General features: G+C 38.2%; 1 long non-coding RNA gene across 3 annotated transcripts in view; it reads left to right on the top strand.

Moving 5' to 3' along the window:
• The first annotated feature begins 713 nt into the window (after positions 1-713).
• Positions 714-23,347, top strand: part of LOC114008643 (uncharacterized) — a 38,641-nt gene continuing 16,007 nt past the window's right edge. For all 3 annotated transcript variants that reach the window (XR_003550156.1, XR_003550154.1, XR_003550155.1), the window contains exons 1-2: positions 714-1,057; positions 6,261-6,391. This is a non-coding gene — a long non-coding RNA (uncharacterized LOC114008643). The remainder of the gene's footprint in view (positions 1,058-6,260; positions 6,392-23,347) is intronic.

A 23,347-nucleotide genomic window follows, 5' to 3' on the forward strand; every position in this document is an offset into this window, starting at 1 on the left:
TTTCTGAAGTCCACTTACAGTAGCTGAGCTAAACTGTTTAGAAGTCATCTTAAACATAAAGAATTGAACAAGATATTGTAGATTAATTCTCTCTCAAGTGACAGTCCACATGTGATGTACTCATGGCCAATGAAGTAACTGTCATACTCAACATACGTCTCTTTCAAGTTTCCTTAAAATTTTTCCATTGAGTAACCATTAAACAGAATGAAAAATGAGGCCTTGGACAAGTACCTTCCTTCCAAAAAGAGTTTACACAGAAGCTGGGTACATGAAATATGTTTGTATTCCAGTGGCCCCAGATTATAAACAAAATCATCCCTAATCTAAAAGTTTGTGCTCACACTGATTTCTCATCTTGTTTTCTTTTTCTTTCTTTTTTTTTTTTAAATTGAGGTTTCTGTTCTTATGATTGCTTTTTCTTATTGGTTAGATTGTTTTGCCAGCATGCCAAAGGAGTACACTTTATTATTATTATATTTTTTGACTCCTTGCATATCTTTTTTTTTTTCCACTCTGGCAAATGAACAAGTCTCTTCTCACTTCCTGTGTTGCAGATAAGAAGTTCAATGCTATGAGTTATTGTTTTCCCTTCGCAAATAACCACTTCTGTATGTTTGGAAGCTTATTAAGATGTCTCCTTGGAGTTGAGGAATTTTATCAGGACACATGTGATAGGAGCGTGTGTCTTTTCTGAGAACCTTTCCTGGAACTCAGGGAGCCCTTCTAATCTAAAAATTCTGGTCTCTGTTCCATGAAATTTTACAATGTTATCTCTATAGTGATATTTCTCTACAGCATCTGTTGCTTTTCCTTCTTCTGGAACTCCTTGTTTCCCAGTTTAAGTCTTCTTTCAGGATGGGCCCTCTAGCTGGGGTCTGCTGGAACTTTCTGGGTAACTGCACGGCATTTAAGTAAGTAATTGGATCAAGCTGTGTTAGGCTGTGGAGGCTGAGAAAGATGCCTTACAGCCGGTTTCAGGACGGAGCACTGTGGGGTAACCGAGCAATCCCTGAGCACCGTGTGCTGCAAGATGGATGAGGTGCATTTGGCCCAGGTGAGGTGGTCTCTAGTGCGTTTCCAGACAAGCCGCCATCATGAAATGTTCTAACAGCTTATGTGTGTCAGGCCAGGCTTAGTAGGAGATAGGTACACACTCGGTCTGATGTGAACTTGAATCACCTCCAGGGTGATTCACTGTTACTAGGTGGGCTTGAGCAAAACCTATGGAGGCCAGGAGATTTGCACCTTCCTTGGAGATCTTATTGCTGGGTTGTTTGAAACTTCTGATGTTTTTCTGAATGTTTGAGATCTAGGAAATAGCTATTTTAATTTACCCAGTCTTTGTGCATAACCTTCCTGTCAGTTATACTAGTTGTGGATATTTACTAATTCAGGACTCCCACCCTTACTGGATCTGTCCTATAACTGGTATATTCTCCTGTACATTTGCCATGTATTTATATTCCTTGCTCTATATTATTAGACCTTCCTTCTACTTGATCATCCAGTTTCACTGTAATTGTTTATTCTTCAATTTGCCAATGGAAAAATATTTAGAAATTATATTTTGCAAGTTCAAAAAGGTTGTTGTTTCTAATGTGTGTGTCTGTGCATGTGATACCATTAACTTCTCTTCTGTGTTTTTGTTATTCATTTATGGATCACTTGTCTTCTCTTTCCTCCTCCAGTTCTGTGAGCACCTATTCTAGGTCTTGCGCTAGTTCTTCCTCTCTCTGAGCACTTTGTCCTCTTAGCTTCATGGTAATTATTCTTTGCCGGTTCACTGGGCTTGGGGTTGGAACTAAAGCAGTGGCCATCTTGTAGATGCAGAGCAGTCTCATCTATTAGAGCAATTGGTCAGGAAATGCTCCTTGACCTTTTGAGGTTTCTCAAGGACATCACTATTGTCTTCAGGCTTCACAGCTCTAAGTACTATCATTCTCCTTGACTCAATTAGCCTGCCCGGATGCCTCAAATGTTATTTTTTGATGGAACCTCTATCCTACCTCCTAAACCATATCAGCTTCTGACTTTATATATTTCATACTATTCTTGGTAATATTTCTAAATTTTAATTACTGATTCAAAAAGTCAAAGTTGGTACCAGCAGTTGGCGTAATGCCTTATGTTGCTGGACTCCCATGTAGTCAACCACGGTTCGAGTCCTGGACCCGTGGCTTAAACACACGCTGGGCATGTTTGTGTGCGTGCCCAAAATCCTGAGAGGAGAATGGAGGAGAAGGGATTGTGGCATGGCCAATTCCCCTGGGGGGTGACTTCTCACTTTCTCTCTGTCTCTGTCTGTCTTTCTGGTGAGTGCACACACCCTATAGCAAAAACCTCTCAAAAAAATAAAAAAATAAAAAATAAAAAGCCAAAGTAAATTGCTATATAACAAGGAAAGGAGCAGGAGAAAAGGAATGGATGGAAATTAAAATTACAAATGCCAAAACAAAAAAATAAATATAAGACCTAGAAGATAAAATTTAAAGCTCTCTCTTATAACAAAGACCAAAAAAAGACAAAGCAAAGAAGTAAGCATTCCACTAATGAGTTCTGGAACCCAATAATCAAGAATTCCTGAATGATCAAAATCAATTTCTTTTCATTAAAAAGGAGGGCTTTAATTAAAAAGCAGTAAAATGAAATTTTCCAAAATGCAATAGTTTAACCAGTCTTACACTAAAACTGTTAAATGTTCAGTTCTCAAGAGGGAACCTTGAGTGAAATAAGAGAATTGTATTGGAGGTTTCCTTTTTATCTCTCTGTATGGGTCATTTTCCCATTTATAGGATCCGTGCTTAAGTTAGGTTTTACATAAATTTGAAACCATCAGGAATGAGAATGCTATAGAAATGAGAAATTAGGCACTTTTTTTTCCTTTTTTTTTTTTAAATTTGATACTATCCAAATGGTATTTAGAAACTCCTACTCCCCTCAGGCCAAACACCACATACTCCCCTGAGCATAGAGAGTCTCCCTTGCTGCTAAAGCAGTAGGACCCAAAGAGCAGGCTAAATAGAATGGCAAATGAAGCCTTTCCTTTGAATAAAGTTGTGTGGTATCCCCCCAAAAACTCAGTAACTAAGCCAAATAATATTTCAATGTAATCTTTTTAAAAATCAAAATTTATTTTAAAAATTAGTGAAAAACAAAGATGAACAAAATATCAAAATTTTAAATTATAGCATGACCTGTATTATTGGATTTCCTTTTTGTTCCAAGTTCCAATGTGGTTCAACACAGCACTGTCAGTAGACATGAATAAAAATCTGTAGTATTTGAACAAGGGGAGTAAGTCCGCTCCTTTTCCCCACTCAGTATCAGCCAAAGGCAGCTTGAGGTAAGGAGAAGAGCAGAGAGTGTCTTGAAAGAGATGCTTTGAGAAGAACTATGGTCCCAGTAGAGGAAGAGACAGATGGTCCCTCATGAGAATTTCTTTCTTACTTTCTTTTTCAAACATCTATTTATTTATTTCTCTGTTTATTTGTTGTGATTTTCAAGCTTCAGGGTCTCGAACTTGAACTGCTGTCAGCCATGTGAGAGTCCAGTGCCCTAACCATTATGCCACCTTCTGGGCCTCATGAGAATGTCTAGGTTGTATTTTAAACTATTCTGTGCAACTTAAGAAATCTGTGTTGTAAAAAATTTAGGTTAGACTTTTTTCTCATGTAACAAGGGAAATATTATTATTTTAAATCCAGATTAATACACTAAATTACTACATTTTAATTTATGCATTTTCTCATCTAAGAACACTTTTTAAAACTGTGTCTTTAGTTTCATAGTTAGATTTACCATTGTTTTAGATTTACCTATATGGCTGTTTTCAATTATACTGTCCTCCGTATCTTTCAGCTCTTAATTTTTATTCATCTCTAGGTCCTCATATTTTCAAAGACCCCCTGTGTCATATCTTTCACGACTAGGTAGTCATAGTTCCACCCATTTGTTTTCCAACATTTTGTGTTTCATGAAGGATGTTTTAGACAGTCTTATTTTTTCTTCATCATCGATCCACTACTTCTGCCTGCATATTTTCTTCACATTTATGGATAGTCATATAAAAACTGTCTCTACTTTTAAATATTTTTCCTGGAGGTCATGGCAGGTTCTTTTAACATATATTCCTAAAGAGATACACACACACACACACACACACACAAACACACACACACGTTAGGTTATCAGGAAAGTCATGACGTATATTTTCCCAGCAACCCAATATATGTACGCACACGGCCAACCTCCTAGCACAGCAGTGAAATGCCATGTAGAGGAAGCCGACTTCCAAACGGTCTACCTTGGTTTGAATCCCAACCCCACTGGCAACGTGCCGGGCATGCAGGCATGCAGGCTTAGGATTCTGACAGGATGAAGAAATAGAGGGAAAAAGGATCGTGGCATGACCGGGCCCCATTGGCGGGTGCTTGCTCCCTCTCTTTCTTTTTCTGGCATGCATGCACTCTTTGGCATTTTTAATTTATTTATTTTTATTTATTTATTTATTTTTGGAGAGGTTTTCACTATAGGGTGCGTGCGCTTGCCAGACAGACAGAGAGAGACATAGAGACAGAAAGTGAGAAATCACCCCCCGGGGGGATGGTCACGCCGCAATCCCTTCTCCTGCATTCTCCTCTCGGGATCTTGGACATGCACACACACGCGCCCGGCATTGAATTCTAAGCCACTGGGTCTGGGAAGCGAACCGTGGTCGACTACATGGGAGTCCAGCGACATAGCCATTATGCTAACTGCTGGTTCCCCTCTCTGGCATTTTTAAAACAGGAATACACACACACACACACACACACACACACACATTAAGAATATTCTTTCTGCCATACCATCCTAAAAGCAGTTCAGCAAGTACATACTTAAAACCACTCTTTCTCTCATGCATGCACACCTGCTCTTGATCTTGAATAACATTTGAAAAATAAGTAATTCAGGGTAAGTTAAAATGCTTAGGAATACTACAACACCCCGTATTAGCAGATTGCTCACAGCGGTGTGTCTGTGAAGAATGAAGGGCAGATGTAGCTTCATTCAATGAAGAACGGCTTCTTTGGCTCACTGCTACTCTTAGGATAAATGCCTTGTGTGATTCAAGTATTGAATATTTTCAACAGTATTTTACTACCCGAGTACTCTTGTCCGATTCAGCCTTGTTTTTAAGATACTTAAAATGAAATGACAATACAAATCTCACTCCGGTCTCATAACCGAATATCCTTTTCATTCTTTCCCTTCTGTGTGTAAACTTTCATAGCTAAATACAACCCAGAGGAAGGAGATACATGAAAGGAATGTCCTTCTGCTGGTTAGGGGCCTTTTGCAAAGTAAGTGGCTTTCTTGGAAAATAGGACATCTGGAAGACAAGCAGCACCATAACACCTGATGTGGTCCCCTTGTGAGCCTCTATGCAGTAAGGTTATGTAAGGGAGTACTTTAAAAAGTTCATAGGGGAATACAAAACAAAACTGGAATTGGAGTATATAATTTCATTTGGGGAAAAAAAATTGAAATCCTTAGTTTTTTCATAATAAACATTTTCCAAGAACTTTTTGAAGCTTCCCTCACGTCCTGCCCTCCATATACTAATGAACTTTAAAATTAAAACTCAGTGTGAACTATAATAAATCCCTGGGGACCAGTAGTTAGTATAATGTTGCTGGACTCCCATGTAGTCTACCACGGTTCAAGTCCCAGACCCGGTGGCTTAAACTCATGCCGGGCACGTGTGCATGCGTACCCAAGATCCCAAGAGGAGAATGGAAGCAAAGGGATTGTGGTGTGACCATCCCCCCTGGGGGGTGATTTCTCGCTTTCTGTCTCTATGTCTCTGTCTGTCTGGTGAGTGCACGCGCCCTATAGCGAAAAAACCTCTCCAAAAAAAAAAAAATCTCTGTAGCCTACAAAGTAAGTTCACAGGCACAGGTAAGTCTATTGTGTATTTCTTTGCATTTCATCAAGTTGTATAATAAAGTATACTTGTTTAGAAACTTTAAAAAATAAAATCTTGGGGCCAGTAGATGGTGTAGAGGTTACATCACTGGACTCCCGCCTGGCCAACTGTGGTTTGAGTCCCAGACCTGGTGGCTTGAAAACCATACCAGGTGCATGTGCATGCATGCCCAGGATCTCAGGAGGGGAATGAAAGAAAAGACATTGTGGTGTGGCCATCTCTATTGCAAGGCTGGGGGTGATTTCCTATTTTCCCTCTCATTGTCTCTGTCTCTCTCTCTCTCTCCCAGGTGAGCACACACATCACAAGGCAAAAACTTATTAAAAATAAATAAATAAATAAAAATAAAATAAAACCTTTAGGCCAGACCAACTACTGGGCAGGACACCACAGATTGACGGTTTCCCATTGTCACTGGAGGTAAGAGAAAGTATTTTCTGCACAACTACTCTCCTTTTCTTAGAGCTGTTTAAGTGGTAACATAGCCGTGCTTTCAATAATGGTCAAGACTTTGAGAATTATGAGGAACTGGGATAAAACACTAGTTCATCAACATTAAATCTGAGTTCCTGGAAACTACATTTTTATGCCATGGGCCATCTGTATATTAGTGTCAAAACATTTCAGCAAAACAGTAATTACAAGACAGGGAATCTAAATCCCAAAACAGCTCATTTTTAAAGACATTTACCCTATCATTCATTTTTCTCTTATTCATTCTAAATGTTTTTATGTTTTTGGTGGATATTTTAGTTTTCTTGGGCTGCCATGACAAAAATACCACAAACTAGGTGACTTAAGCAACAAAAATTTCTTTTCTCATGGTTCTGGAGGCTGGAAGTTCAAGATCAAAGTGTCTGCAGGTTTGACTTCTATTGAAACCTCTCTCTTTGGCTTACAGCTGACTGTCTTCTAAGAACACCAGTTATAGTGGATTGGGAGAACCCTACCTTTAGTATCTCAACCTTCAGTTGAAATGGAAATTTGCTGGAGTGCTAATTGACTCTAGCCTGATGTCTAAATTACCCAGGTATCCTGGAATTTGGAATTTTTCAGATAAAAAAATTCAACTGTTTTTTTTACTCCAATCTAAAGCAATTATAAGCAATGGCTATAAAGGTGATGAAATAAAAATAGGCAATCAGCAGTGTACTGGAAGAGATTAAATCAACTGTGTTGCCATCCTACTCAAATCCTTTATTTCAGAAAGCTTCAAGTAAGCAGACAGTCTACTGAGCAGCTGGAAGAACAAGAGGACAGAATCCATTCATTAAAAGTAAAAGCATTATATCTAATTCTAGAAAGATTCTTGGCTATGAGTAATCGATCTTGGAATTGACTTGAAACAAATTAAAAAAAAAGATACTGTAGTTTGGAGCAAATTTCAGTGCCAAAATACAAAGCAAAACAAACAAAAAACCCCTTCATAAAAAAAAAAATTAAACCTGGAGGCTGATGGAGGAGAGTAGTTGGATTCTCAATTTACAGTTGTAGGAGGCATCAAGCAGGGAGCAGAACCAGATCCCCAGTTCACCCAGGGAGTCCTTCAGATGTGGACAAGCAAGAATATTCCTTAGGGTAGAGCCAAGGCTCTCAGGGACAACTCATATTCGGTTATGAGTGCATATTGGTTTTTAATGTTGCATAACAAAGTGCTACAAATTTAGTGACTTAAAGAGATACATATTTACTAGTACACAGTTTCTGTGGATCAGAAGACTAGGTATGGTTTAGCTGGGTCCACTTAGCCTCACATAGAGTGAGTCGCCTGCTTTGTCTCAGACAGTCATAGTCAAGGTGTTATCTGGGCTTCATTCTCATCTGAAGACTTGATTAGGGGAGAATCTGCTTATGATTTCCCTCAGATTGTTGAGAGATTTCATTTCTTTGTTGCTTTCCATTTATTGCTGGTGTCTGCTCATAGGAGCTGCTTACAACTCTTTGACATGTAGATTTCTCCAATCTGCCACTTTCTTCATGATAGCTTGCAATGGAGAGAGAAGTCATGTGTCCTAGAAAGATGGGGTGTTAGATAATGTAATGTAATGTAATCACATCTTTTGGTCAGAAACGAGTTGCATGTCCTGCCCACACTCAAGGGGAGAATATTATAGAAGGGTTTGACCATCAGCAGGCAAGGCTGATGAAGGCCACTTTAGAGCCCATTTGCTACAGAGAGCTTTTCCAGAGTAAGTAACCACAGCTTCCAGGTAGGCCAACTAAGGAGTTTCCTCCACCATCAGAAGAGGAATCTTTCTTTTCCTGGCTTGCAAAATTTCCTAATTGTTATGGGTTAGACATTGTGTATTTTCCATTTACTATTTTCTTGAACTTAGGGAATGTCTTTATTGAGATTATTTTGTTCTTCCTCTACTATTTTGTATCAGGTATTTTGAAGATAAATACCTTGCTTTTAGTTTATAGATCATTGAAACACAAGAAGCACATTAAGATCAGAGACACCAGAAGTAAAGTTGGACATAGTCATTGGATAGACTTCAGAGTTGCTTCTTGGGCATAAAATAAGTATGTTACATGAATGGGCAGAATATTAATACCTGTTTGGGAAGTCATAGATACAGTTTGACATATTAGGTTTCTGTTAACAGAGCCAGTCTCATCACCCTCTCTTCTTGATTTTTAGGTATTCCCATAGACTTTTTACCATGAGGACAATGAGTAGCCGATACAACTTGCTAGAAGTCCTGTAATACATGGGGTTGTCTTGCTCAACAAAAAATTGTCCTACATCTCTCATGCCTTTTCACTGTCTCCTCTATATTCATGTATATGAAAAGTCTGTTTATGATTATCTGAGCTTAATATCTAACCCTGGGTTAAAGTACTCTCAGACATTTTTGAATGGTTTTAATATTCTTTGTGTTATGCAGAAATGCAGCTACCATGTAAATTGAGAGACGATTGTATTTTGCTTGGAATTTCACCAAGGGTGGGTCATGATTTCAGAAAAGTCTATCACTGATGTTAGTGCCCTCTGTGTGTTTACTTCCCAGTACTGCTTCAGTCTGTACTTGGGTCACTTTCATGGTATTCTAAGCATAGAAACAAACATTTGACTATTGCATTATGTGTTCTAGCATAGTCAGTGATTATATTGCAATCCACAATACTGACCATCTTTCTTCACATTAAAGATGATGTTGAAATTGTAAGGATAGTTCATTTCAGAACATAAAAGTAGAATAAAGTATTTTTTATATAAAAAGAGAACATTAGGCATGCTAGGGTTAACATGTATGGATTTAAGTGAAAGGTTAAACTGAACGCTTGTGGCAAGTTGAGGTTAGGGAAGCTTTCTTAAAATGAACAAGTGACTAACACGACTCGAAGAGTGATCCCGTGTTCTTCACAATTTTAAATGTTTCCTCTTAGGTTCTAGGTGAAAACCCTGTTTATAAATATGTGATAAAATGAACCAGCTGCCTTTATTTTCATGACCATCTGAGAAAAGATGATCTTTTGTACAAACAAAGGCAGAGTTCCTGTCAAAACAACAACAAAAGTAGCCATGTATTTTTAGTGCATGTTTTGTATCAAACACTCTGCTTCATACACATCATCAGAAGTCTATTTATTATAGAAATTAAATTAAAAACCTTCCCCCAAAGGAAACTCCAGATGCAAATAACTTGACAGGGTAATTCTAGTGCACATTTTAAAAAGAAATAGCAATCATCTCTACTAACTGACTCCACAACATTGGTTTTAAGAAGGGAAGATTCATATAACAAAAAAAGAACAGTGCAGGGGCCATCAGGTGTCATGGTGGTTAAGATGGGTGGACTCCCACATGGCTGACTGTGGTTCAAGTCTTGGACCTGGCAGTTCACTTTCTCACTTTCCTTCCCTCTCTCTGGTCAACTTCAATGAAATGAAATGATGACAATAAGTAAAATTAAATAGAATATTTTAAAAAATGAACACTGTAATGCACTGTATTAACAGAATAAAAAGAAAAGTCACATAGTATCCTATAAATGACTAACATTTTTGATATAATTCATAATAAAAACTCCTTTCAGTCCAACACTGAAAAGCATTCTCATCAATTTGATAAATGATATCTATAAAAACCCTACAGTAACTTCCATAGCTAATGGTGAAAAATGGTGAGGAGTTAGCAGTAAGACATGGATAAGTCTGTAATCATGCTAACAGACCAGACCCATATGGCTTAAGGATAGAACAATGAGTTAGTTGATGCTAGCCATACAAAAATTAAAACGTATAGCAACATCATAGAAGCCTTGAGCGTAAAACTGAAGTTGATGTGGAAGGCACACATTTAGAAGTCCAATGAAGTAGCATTGGAAACTTAATTATGGGCTGGCTCTGTGGCATCATGGTTGAGGCAGCTGGATCCCACATGGCCTGCCAAGGTTTGAGTCCCAAACCTAGTGGCTTACGAAACATACCAGATGTCAGTCTGTGCCCAAGTTCCCAAAAGGAGGAATATATGAGACGTAGAAGGGTGTGACCATGCCCTTTCCCCTCTCTGTTGTACCCTCCACCACCAGCCCACCCTCTCCCCCCATTAAAAAAAAAAAAGGAAAAGAAAAGAAAATTGAAGAACAAGATTCTGCTTAAGAACTAGAGGCTCAGATGTGAATTGCCTGTGCAGTCAGGTCCCTGCCTCAATCAAGACTTAACAAGTTGGCATCTGATGGGAACCAGCAGTTAGCGTAATGGCTATGTCGCTGGACTCCCATGTAGTCGACTGCGGTTCGCGTCCCGGACCCAATGGCTTAAAACTCATGCCGGGCGCGTGTGCGTGTGTACCCAAGATCCGGAGAGGAGAATGGAAGAGAAGGGATTGCGGCATGACCATCCCCCCTGGGGGGTGATTTCTCGCTCTCTATCTCTATGTCTCTCTCTGTCTGTCTGGCGAGCGCACATGCCCTATAGCGAAAACCTCTCCAAAAAAAGAAAAAAAAAAGTTGGCATCTGAGATTCTGCAACCTCAGTTAGTCTCACTATAGTGCTCTTCTCCTGAGGTAGGATTGATAGGATTACCACCTTCTTAAGAAGCAAATTCCAAACAAAAAATTACAAAAAGCAAAAGTAATAAGAATTAAATCAAGCAAATTTATGTTTAAAAAAACACCTGTAACAGTAAGTTTATGACTTCTATGTAATACTTTTTCATGTGTTTTTCTTCTATTTGTGATGTTTAAAACAGCACTTAAGATAAATAGATATGTTAGATTTAAAGATTTAATTAGATACTTTAGAGAATTTGAGTTTTACAAAATATGGGGAAATTTAATTTGTAGATTTGTATTTGTTTATGGTATAAGTATTATAGCTACTTAGAAGAATGCTACCTATCTAATGTTAAATAAGTGTTGTTTCCTTAAAAAGATAAATGTATACAGGTGCCAGCAAATAGTTCAGGTTCTGAACTCTAACATAGCCAACGGCAGTTCAAGTCCTAGACATGGCTACTTGCTTTCTTGCTTTCCCTTTCTCTCTGTCTCTCTCTAGTCAAACTAAAAATTAATAATAATAACAAATGAAATTAAGTAAATAATTATTTTAAAGAGATAGATGTAGTATGTGTTAAATGTAGAAAGTGTGGCCAACATCCCTGTCCAGAAAGAGAATCCTACTCAGACATTGGACTCTATTTAAATTTAAGGATACTCATCCAGAATTATTTATAATAGAAAATAATGTTTACAGACCTAATTCAGGATTCTGGTTGAGCAGATTAGCAAATAGCCACTGACTATCCATAAAATAGTTTCTAGAAATTATATGCAAAATATTCAGCATAAAGAACTAATAGCAAAAACTGAGACAAAATAATGTATGTAATACTTAACATTTTAAATATAAAGATGGCCAAGCACATTTTGTTCTTCAGTTTAAGTTAAAGACTACTAAGAAAATACACATTTTTGAGGGATCAGCAGGTGGTCTGGTGGTTAAGGCACTGAACTCCCATGGGTCCTGCTGGCTTGCTTTCTCACCTTCCTGCTCTTTTTCTCTGTTTCTTTATGGTCAGTGCATGTTCCCTATAGCAACTTTTAAAAATAGATAAATAAATAAAATTAAATGAATTATAAGAAAGAAAATATGCATTTTTTGTGAGAACCTTGTCTAATCAGAGAAGAGACTATTGAGATCTAGTAATACAAACTTTCTCTATTTGTAATTTCTTTATTAAGATTTTGTTTTCTCATAGAGCACATGTGCTCACTGGAGAGAGAGAGAGAGATAGTGAGAAGGAAAGTGAGAAATCAGCCCCCCTGCCCCCGGGGAGGATAGCCATGCCTTAATCCCTTCTCTTCCATTCTCCTCTCATGAGTTTGTACATACACATACAAACACACACACACACACACACACACACACACACACACGCCCAGCATGAATTGCAGGTTGCCAGGTCCAGGACTTTAAATATGATCGGTCATGTGGGAGTCCAGCACCTTAACCACTATGCCACCTGCTGCTGTCACCTATCTATAATTTTGTAAATGCATTTTTTTTGATGGACATGTTGGTCTGGAAGTAATTGAAATGTGCAAAACTCACTTATACTTTTTTTTTAACCTTAGGAATATCATTTTATAGTGGCCAGCAGGTGGAGTGGTGGTTCAGGTGCTGGATTCAACATGGCTGACCCTGTGATTTGAGTCTTGGACACCCAGCAGCTTGAGAGACTCCTAGACACATGTATATATGATTTAAATATTTGTATTCCTGGTCATTTTACTATTTGTTCTATTAGATTATCATAGCCTTTTCTCAGTCATGACAAGATTGTTCCTATAAGTACCTGTTTTCTGCTTAATGCTTTGATTTATACCAATTACCCATTAGCCAACATAAGTTCTATTATTTAGTTCAGTTTTATGTATTTTAAAGATCCTGGGATTTATACATTTCTCCTTTTATTTACTTTAGCTTACACCTGAAGTATTTCAAGCTTAAGTACTAGTTTTATTTCCTAAAAATGGGTTGAATTTTTAAGAATTTACCACAATCTAGGGAACCAGCAGTTAGCATAATGGCTATGTCGCTGGACTCCCACGTAGTCGACCGCGGTTCGGGTCCCGGACCCGGTGGCTTAAAACTCACGCCAGGCACGTGTGCGTGCGTGCCCAAGATCCCGAGAGGAGAATGGAGGAGAAGGGATTGCGGCGTGACCATCCCCCCTGGGGGGGTGATTTCTCGCTTTCTGTCTCTATGTCTCTCTCTATCTGTCTGGCGAGCGCACGCGCCCTACAGTGAAAATCTCTCAAAAAAAAAAAAAAAAAAAAAAGAATTTAGCACATTCTAGAAAGGAGAAACTAAGATCATTACAAGTGAGGCTCTCCTTACCCCTCACCCAACCACTCAACTATATCCTTCCAGCCACAACAAACTGACTTTTTAAAAAAATCGCTCATGTTCTTTAACTTGTAATTATGAGCGTTCACTAGTCAAATGTCAGTTCTCCTGTTTAGACTGTAAGCTGTACAACTCCAGACACTATTTCTGTGGTCCTGTGGAGCCTGCATTGAGCACAGTAACTGGAACAAAATAAAAAAACAATTAACAGGGCCAGCAGGTGGCTTAGTGATTAAGGTTCTGGACTCCCACGTGACCAACTGTGGTTTGAGTTTCAGACCTGGTGGCTTGAAAATCACACCAGGGGTGTGTGTGTGTGTGTGTGTGTGTGTGTGCTCAAAATCCCAGGAAAATGGAGAAGTGATTGTGGCATGGCCATCAGATTTTTCACTTTCTCTCTCATTGTCAAAAAAAAAAAGAGGAATGAACAAATGTTGAATCAAGGAAAGAAAATGTAAAAGTCTTTTCTGAAGATGTAGGAAAAGCATTGCACTTACAATGAAAAGAAAAGCCTGAGGGATGTCATTGTAATTTCAATGCAAATAAGTGGCAAAAAGTTATCAGATATTCAATACATCCTGGACTAAATTTTGAGTCATACAGTTTGTTTTATGTACTTCTCACAAGGGACCCTGAAAGTTAAGTTTTATTGTTCTTACTTTACAGAATATAGAACTAAAGCTAAGGGCATTAAATGAGGTGCCTAGAGTCACTTGTTAGGAATTTGAATCTAGGTGTCTGTAGAGTCATAGTCAGCTGTCTCTGTCTATGACTATGTCCAGAACTGAATTTTGTGTCCCTCCCACCCACATTTACATGTTGTAACCCTGCACCCCAATGTAACTATATTTGGAGATAAAGACCTAAGAGGTAATTAAAGTTAAATGAGAAATTAAGGGTGAGACCCTAAAGTGAAGGGACTTGTACCTTATAGTAAAAGGAAGAGACACCAGAGAGCTCTCTCTCACACACAAAGAACAGGTCATGTGAGGACACAAGAGGAAGGCAGCTGGGCCCCTGCAAGCCAGGAGGAGAGGCCTCACCAGTGTTGAACCCTAATGGTATCCGGACCTTGGACTTCCAGCCTCCAGAACTGTGAGGAAATACATTTCTGTTGTTGGAGCCTCCCAGTCTGTGATGTTTTGTTATGACAAGCCTAGTAGACTAGAAAAATTGGAGAAATAGACAGTGAAGTAGAGAGAGAGAGAGAGAGAGAAGAAGAGACAGAGGGACAGAGGAAAGAGAGAGAAAAAGAGAAGGGGGAGGGAAGGAGGGAAAAGAGAAAGAAAAAGAAAGAAGAACAAAGAGAGAAAAAATAACACTCAAACTAATAGCAAGAAAAATTTTAACATGAATTTAGCCTTAAAATTGCAGATTCTGTTCTTTTGAGAAATTTTATGAATAAGCTGAGCTCTTATTTATCTTGTATGGTTTAGATTTTACTCTCTTTGAAGGTCATGGCATGAATTACAACAGATCATACATTAAAATAACTGCTGATCCACATTTGCAGGGACCAAATATATTAAATAAATAAATAAAAGATGACTCTTTGAAGAGTCAGACCTTAATCTTAAAGAGAAGACAATGTATTTTCTGTTCTTTTTTCTCTTTCACTCTTAGTCTTCTGTCCTCCTTTTTCTCACTTTTTCAAAACACTGTCTTTGTGATGAACCTCTGCCACAGAAAAACCAGCGAGAGGAAATTTTGCTGAGTGAAAAATATTTTATGAGAATAAAAATAGTTTGCAATGAGGGCAACAAGAACTAGTTATTTCAAATATAAGCATTGTGAGAGGAAAATAATAACCCATTAAATCCTGAAGCCCATCTTGGACCTTGGAAAAGTGTCTCAAGTTCTCAGATTGGCCCTGGAAAGCACTGCCTTACAGAGATTCTATTATCTTTATAGCCCCAACTCTTTTCTAAACTCATTTTTTTCCCTTGTAATACCTTGTTAAACAGAGCCAATAATAGCATAAATACATTTTATTCTCCACTCTTTTACCCTAGAGCTATTCACTCAGCAGGCACATAGCCTGCCTCAAGTTATTGTAGCAGATAGCTTATCCTGATATTTTGCCACTGTTTAACATATATCATCAAATTTAAATCACCCATATTGGTTTATTTGCTTTATTTTACCTGATGGTTGGGTCAATGCCCTCTATTTTATGTTTGTTACATTAGCACTCCACTTTATGATATCCATTTTTGGAATAGATGTGATAGAATAGGCTATGCTGCAGTAACAAACGACTCCCCAAATTCATATCTTAACACCATAAGGTTCATTGCTTGAGCAATTTACAGTCTGAAGTGTGTTGGGGGGCTCTTTCTGGCAGCTCTCTTCTAAGCAGTGAATCTGGGCTATTTCTCTCTTGAGTGCTGTCATTTTAAACATACATACAGCTTCCCCAGGTTGCCACAGAATGGGGAGTGAGATAATGTAACTTTTAGTAATGCTCAGGCCTGGCAGTGGCATGCATCACTTCTGTCCACATTCTCTTTGCTAGAACTTAGCATATGGCTTCAACCTGCTTTCCAGGAGAGCTGGGTAGTTTAGATGTCTTGTATGTCCTGAAAGAGAAATGCGGTTCTTTAATGTGCTGCGTCACCTGGAAGCCACATTTATTGATTTAACTCTATCAGTATTATACTAATAGATTAATCTTAGCAGAAATGATACCTTTATGATAGAGATTTTCAATTCAGGAACTTATGTTATTATGTTATATATTATGTTATTTGTTGGTAATCATGTTGCTAAACAAAGATACCTGAGACTGGGTGAATTCTTTATAGAGTATTCTTTATGGAAAAAAGTTTTACTGGGCTCATGATTCTGATGCCTGGTAAGCCCATGAGCATGGGTCTAGCATGTTCTTGGACTTTAAGAGATCGCAACACTCGCCCAGTGCCATTCTATTAGGGACCAAATTAAAACATCTAAACCCTTGGAGGGCAAGCCAATATCTATACCATCGTAATATGTGCTTCTATTTAATAAGCAAAGCCGGACTGACACAGTAAAATAGATGTCTCTACTTAAGTATAATATTTTTCATCCTTGAAATATAATATTGTCCTGTTTTTTTTATCAATACTTAATGAAAGTTATGAAAATTGACTTGCTAAGAGGGTTTTTTTTTTCCCCCCCTCATCCTACTTTTTAAGAGTCTGGTATGAGAAACACTGCATCTTATGGTTATTTCAACATCCACTGATAAGGTTTTCTCCACTAATCTAGCCATCCTATATTTTACTATCAGCCATTGTTTCATGCAGAAAGACTTGTGAATGTCTTCATCCCAGATGGTTTATGTCTTTTAACACTATAAAGACCTGGATAGACTGATTTATACCTTGACGTTGACCATGGCAAGCTATAGTGGTAGGTTACCCATTCTGGATACTTGAGTCATCACATGGATTTCTCTCAGCTATACAGTAGAGTTAGGAATGTATGAAAAGAAGTCCTAGTTTTGTATTGCACAAGCAGGATACAGGATGATAATACAATGATTACTTCAATTGAGTAGACAAGGGCTTATCCTGAGATTAGAAGATTTAGAAAACCTTAGTTTTCTATTGAACCTTTTTCATTTTTTATTTTCTTTTTTTTTTTTTTTAACCACTGGATCCATTTAAAGTAGCTTGGAGAATATTACTGCTTTTCTTTCTGGCCTCATGGTAAGAATCTTCATGGCAGCTCTCCCACTCCAGTTTGAAATAAACACTCTGGCAGATGAGTCTCATATGTTGATGTTGTTTGAGGAATCATTGCACTATGGAGCCTCATGGTCTGCACCCTTTTCCAGCCTCTGCTTGTTTGCACTTGGATTTACTGTGAGCTTCAATAGAAAAAAATTTATAATGGTCTCTTTTTTGAAGCGTCTGTTGATCATAAGACCTTTATTCTTGTTTTTGTTTATGTCTTTGATAATTTGATCCCATCTGCTTTATATCGTCCATAAATTTAACTAATGGCTTTCTTCCTGTTTTCTAGCACTGATATTATTTTACTCATATTTTCCTATTCTATTTGATATTAAGAGTGATGTCAAGTAATCATATGGGCTCAGTATCTCATCTTGGAATCTTTATTTAATTTTGACCTTTTTGGGTCCTCAAGTGTAGAGAGACAAGTTAATCACACACCTATTTCAAAGTTAGCTACCTCATTCTCTTTGCAAGACTCCTTTTATTTTTATTTTTTGGTATTATTTATATGTGTGTGTAGTTTCCCCTTCATTCAAATACCTACTCCCATTTCTTGTCTACCTCACTCTGGCAGCCACCAGAGTTTTCTTCTTTTTGTTTATTTTCATGATCCATTAACCTCTCTCTTGCATTTTTGACTTTCTTAAGGTTGTATCTTAGGGAGAGAGGTCATGCTCTTTTGTCAGGAACAAAAGGCAATAAAAACATTTACTTCAATATAAATAGCCATGTAGCTTAAGTATATTGATTTCAAGGCGCCGATAGTGTTGCTTCCTCAAAGATGTAGTTTATTCAAAACTGAGTTTCAGATATGTGTAAGAAAATGTTATTCTTTATTGATGATAATCATTTATTTGACATTTTCTTTCTTTTTGAGAGATTTTTGCTATAGGGCATATGTACTTGCTATAAAGACAGAGAGATACAGAGGGATAGAAAATGAGAAATCACCTCCCTGGGGGGAATGACCACACCACAATCCCTTCTCCTCTGTTCTCCTGGGATCTTGGGCAGGCATGCACATGCACCCGAAGAGAGTTTTAAGCCACTGGGTCTGGTACTCAAACCACCGTTGACCATGTGGGAGTTTGGTGACATAACCATCTGCTGGCCCCAATAATTAATTTTATCTATTATTATTACTTTCTTTTTTTTTTTTTCTTAATTTGCTATAGGTCACATACACCCACCAGATGGAGAAAGAGAGAGAGGAGAAGTGAGAAAACAAGCCACCAGGTCCAGGATTCCAACCGTGGTCAGCCCTGTGGGAGTCCAGCACCATAACCACTACACCACTTGCTGCCCCTCAGTATTCTCTGATGAAGGATCTAGAAAAGAAATTTTAATAACTTCCATTTAGCTTATAAAAAAATCCACAGAAATTATGATTTGGTGATTCTTAGGGAAAAACATCAAGCCCCTCACCATTCTGGATTCCTTGTAGGACAGAAACTATTTGGAAGCCTCATTGAAATTAGTGATTTTCAAGACTATGTGCTTTCCAAAAAATGTAGAGATGCTGTTTGACACAACTTAAACCTCACACATATGGTGCTGGCACTTTGTGCTTTGTGAGCTCAGAAACATCCAGAGACAGTTACATAAAGGATGTTTACTATAACTATTCTTAAGGAGCAAACAGGCTAAGTACAGAGTACTTCACATGAGGTATTCCATTTTGAAAGGCTAAGGCAGCAATTTACCAAACAGTACTTTAGGGACCAAAGTTCATGACTCTTTCAAGTGACTAATTTGTTGCCCCAAAATAAACCAAATCTCATCTACAGCAGGCAAAAACACTGTGGTCCTGAAATGACTCGTTTAATTCTGCTATCTATAGAGAATTATTCATTAGTATATATTCATTAGCTTTGGTTAGAAACATGCAAATGAAACAGAAAACCTATGAACAAATCTGGTTATATTAAAATCTAGGTATTTAAACATTTCTTTTGAAATAATGCCTATTTCCCTAGCTATACTTGATCTTTAATGGAATTTCTAGAAACGTTGCTGTTTTCTGAATTGGGTTACTAAATACAGACATTTGAATTTTGCATTATGAATTCAAAACTTTCGTAATACATAATACCTAATGGCTTTGGATATCATACAGAAAAAGAAATGTATCCCAGCACTGTAAGGTGATCTTTTCTTAAGCAATGGGATAATTTCTTGTAGCTTTGTGGCACTATGATAAAAACAACAAAAACAGCACAGCCCTTGAGTACAATAATTAGCCAAAACATTGGCACGAATCATTGCGGGAGGTTACCTTTGCCATTTCTGAAGCAGTCTGTGGAATGGGAAACTTGCTCTGTATGTATACTTTCTGTTTTTCCCATTTGCTCTCCCCCTTCTTTTAAGATAAACACTACAATAAAGACAGGTAGAATTTGTGGTTGACAGATGTTTTTATACTGTCAGAGATAGTAATGAGCCAAAATTAAAGAATGCAGCTTCCCTTCTTTTCCCTTCTTTTCCCTTCCCTTCCCTTCCCTTCCCTTCCCTTCCCTTCCCTTCCCTTCCCTTCTCCCTATTTCATCTTTTCCTTTTCCCCTTTCTTTTTCTCTTACATGGCCAACCACAGTTCGATTCCCAGACCTGGTAGCTTGCTTTCTCATTTTCTCTGTTTCTCTGGTGCGTGCATGTGCCCTATAGCAAACTTAAAGGAAAAATAATGATAATGATAGGTAACATAAATACAAAATTTTATAAAGAAGAAAAGAGCCCCAAACAAAGCAGGGTCTGTGCGATGGTGGTCTTGGTACATGCATGCCCAATGCCCTGGCCACTTTGCTGGGGAGGAGCTAACGTTCTCCCCACTCCAAATCTATTGCAGGGTCCTGTTTCTGAAGGCTGCAGGGCACAGAGCTCTCAGTGCTGGTAGGGGGAGTTCACTGAATGGTCTGAGACTGGTGGTGACCTCATGATTTCAGAGAGAAGCTGGGAGGAACTGTGCTGTCAACAACAGGAAGTTGGTGAAAAATGAAAGATGCCCTTGGGGAGTGAAATGAAGAGCAGATGGCTTTAATTGTTAGCCTGGCTGTGACAACTGACAAGAGAAATTCTGCTCTCTTGACATTTAAAAGATACCAGAAATACCAATGACCACATTCCATAGCTTCTTGAAGGTTTCCATGTCAGGGAGTTCAAACTCCTCTCTATTTTCATTACAGAGCAGTCCATAAAACCCGCAGGTGATAAGATTCCTGATGGCCCTGCTCTCTAATGGTCTGATAAGTCACTGAAGCGCTGATAGTGGAAGGGAGTAGGAAGGCATGGGTTAAGGGAGGCGCCCATGCAAGGATGTTCTGAGTTATTTAAATGCTGCTTCCAGGGGCCAGAAAGTGACATGGTGGTTGAGACACTGAACTCCCACATAGCCGACCATGGTTTGAGTCCTGGACCTGGTGGCTTGCTTTCTCATTTTTTCTCTGTCTCTCTCTTGTGAGTGCACGTGCCCTATAGCTAATTAAATAATAATAAAAAATTAATAAACAGATCATTCTTTAAATGCTGCTTCCAGGAAAACAAGTCACAGCCCAGGTGGAAAACGAGATCCCTCTCTGTAGCTCAATGGATTTTTCTACTCCTATGATTGCCTGCAGAAATCCAGTGTACATTTTTATTTGGCACATTGTGGAAATAGCCTTTCATCCAAAAAGGAAGTAAAACAACTTCCGTGGAACCTCTGAAAAAATGAAGTAAGAGAGAAATGCACGTTAACTCAGAGATATGCTGTGTCATTTGCATGGTCAGTTAACCTGTAAGAATTAGAATAACAAACTATAGACAATGGGTGAGGATCCCAGGTAGAAAGTATTTTAGGAACAGGATAAAAAAAAATGCAAGGAGACTTCAAGAAGTTTGTAGATAAAAAGAATTAAAGTACACTTTTTTTGGTACAAAAAAATTTGAAATCTACACATTTTTCCATGAACTGTTTGAAGACCCCCTTGTATCCAAAGGCTGAGAGGTAGAGACTCTGTATTCCATCAATGATTATGGGATTGAATTACCAATTGAATACATTCTCTTTTTTTGTATTTTTTTTTTCTGGAAGGCGTATGTATTCACCAGAGAGAGAGAGACAGAGAGAGAGGAAAAAGCACCCCTCATGGGGAGTAGTTTTACTAAAGGAAGATGTAAATGTGAAAGGTAAATATACATATATATAAATATAGATATAGATATAGATATCTTTTTTTTTTTTTTTTTTTAGCCAAGTGCTATGGCACCTCTGTGACAATAACTCGGTTTTCTAGTTTTTCATTGGGATTTTGTGTAGAAAGCTCCCAGTTCCTTCAACCCTGAGGATGAGGGGGATAACTCTAAGATATATATTCTACCTTTGTTCCCAAAGTTCCCCAGCAGGACGGACCCCAGTTAGCTAACTTACTTGAAAAATGAATGCTTTATTGGCTTTCCTCTCTTCCCTAACTCAATTCTCCATTCTCTTGTGTTTCTTCACTTCACTTCATACTTGCACTAGAATTTTTGTCATTGGGTTTGCTGCTGGAGACATAAAACCCAACATCAAACAGCTTGCCTGACACACACACCCATTCTCAAGTGCGTTCGTCCTGTGTTCCACATGCCCTATGAAATACTTTCCATCACACTGTATTTTAAACATTTCTTTCTTCTCAGCTTTTATTACACTATGTACTTTTTAAATTTAAGAATTATAATTTAACACTCCATATTTTTTTCCAAACAACTAACAAATGGATAGTGCTTCTAATGTTGTTGAGTGTCCTGACTTTGGACTTCCAGCCTTCAGAACTGTGAAAGGGAAATTTATATTGTTTAAGCCACCCAGTTTGTGGTATTTTGTTGTGGCAGCCCTAGCTGTGTGTGTGTGTATGTATGTGTGTGTATATATATATATATATATATATATATACACACACACACTGTAATATAGGCCATTACAAGTATCCTTATAATAGAGATACAGGAGGAGATAAGACACACATAGACGAGACAGTGAGATGAAGAGGGTGCAGTGACAGATTTGGAGGTGCTGGCTTTAAAGACCAGAGTGATGTCACCAGAGCCAAGAAATGTTAGTAAATATGAAACCCTGCAATTGTTAAGGAACAGGTTTTTCCCTTGAACATCTGAAGATAGCAAGGTCCTTCCAAATCCTTGTTTTTAGTCCAGTGGTTCTGTTTTCAGACTTTGGGCCTCCAATAATGCAAGTTAATCAATTTCTGCTGTTATAAACCACAAGTTTGTAGTAATTTGTTATAGCAGCCATAGGAAATGAATATATACCCCTTACGAGATGTAATCTGGAATAACCTTTTATTAACTTCTCCATGGCTCAGTTTTCTCATCTGCAAATGTTTCCTTTAGCACACAGGATTATCTGAAGACTAGATGACTTAATATTTGCAAAGTCCTTAGCAGTATTTCTGGCACATTCTGAGAATAATAAATATTACTTACACTTTTAGCTTATTCTCCATTTTGAAGATGATCAGAATAGCTACATATGTATACTTTAACACTGTATAGTATTTCTTGGCGTTATCTACATAACTATTTATTGCACAAGCACCTCTATTGGTAAAACTAGTGTTGTGGTCTGAATATGTCCCCTAACATTCATATGTTGAAACATAGTAGCTAATGTGATAGTATTAAGACATCAAGCCTTTAGGAAGTGATTAAGTGACAAAGGCAGAGGCCTCAAAGATGGGATTAGGGCCATTCTAAAAAGGTTTGAGGTGGGACCAGCAGATGGCATAATGGTTATGTCACTGAACTTGCACATAGTTGACCGTGGTTCGAGTCCTAGGCCTGGTGTCTTAACTCATGCCAGGAGCATGTACATGTGTGCCCAAGATCCCAAGAGGAGAAAGGATTGGGGTGTGGCCATCCCCCCTGGGAGGGGGGTGATTTCTTGCTTTCTGTCTGTCTTTCTTCAGTGAGTGCATACACCCTATACCAAAAATCTCTCTAAATAAATAAAAAGCCTTGAGGAAGTGGGCTGTTCTATCTGCTCTTCCACCAGGTGAGAACACTGCCCGTGTCCTTTGCCCTCACGCTTTCTACTATATGAGAACAAGGCAACAGAGCACCACATCCAAGCATATCAAGTACCCTTACAAGTCACTAAACCTGCCAACACCTTGGTCTGGGACTTCTCAGACCTTCAGAACTGTAAGAACTACATTTCTAATGTTTTTAAATTATCCGGCCTATAGTATTTTGTTAAAGCAGCAGAAATAGACTAAGATAACTAGGTTCCAAAGACACAATATGGAATAAAACATGTTGATTG

This window comes from Tupaia chinensis, unplaced genomic scaffold (assembly GCF_000334495.1).
Source record: "Tupaia chinensis unplaced genomic scaffold, TupChi_1.0 Scaffold000362_1, whole genome shotgun sequence".
NCBI classification, from domain to species: domain Eukaryota; kingdom Metazoa; phylum Chordata; class Mammalia; order Scandentia; family Tupaiidae; genus Tupaia; species Tupaia belangeri.